This window comes from Lupinus angustifolius, unplaced genomic scaffold (assembly GCF_001865875.1).
Source record: "Lupinus angustifolius cultivar Tanjil unplaced genomic scaffold, LupAngTanjil_v1.0 Scaffold_401, whole genome shotgun sequence".
Taxonomy (NCBI): domain Eukaryota; kingdom Viridiplantae; phylum Streptophyta; class Magnoliopsida; order Fabales; family Fabaceae; genus Lupinus; species Lupinus angustifolius.
Window position 1 is genome coordinate 152,330 of NW_017727812.1, and position 372 is coordinate 152,701.

A 372-nucleotide genomic window follows, 5' to 3' on the forward strand; every position below is an offset into this window, starting at 1 on the left:
ATGAGTTACAAAAATATAATATAAATTTGCATAATTATAACTAATAAATTTGTGGAATGCTAAATGAATAATAATTACTCATTAATGTCTTTGAATATATTAATTGAGTAATATTAATTGGTAGTTCCACTTTAGAAACTGAAATTATTAGCCATGATTGTCTTTGAATGTTTTTTACTCTATTATCTAAAAACTAAATAATTTCCTCCATAATTATTTTTGTTTTTTGATTTTTGATTTTGTTTTTTGATTGAATTTCTCTTTACTATGGTGTAATAATAAAAATATAAAGAAATTTCATTTGATTATGATAATTAATTGATTTGATTTATATTTTGATTAAATTATTTATGATTCGCTAATTTTAAGCAA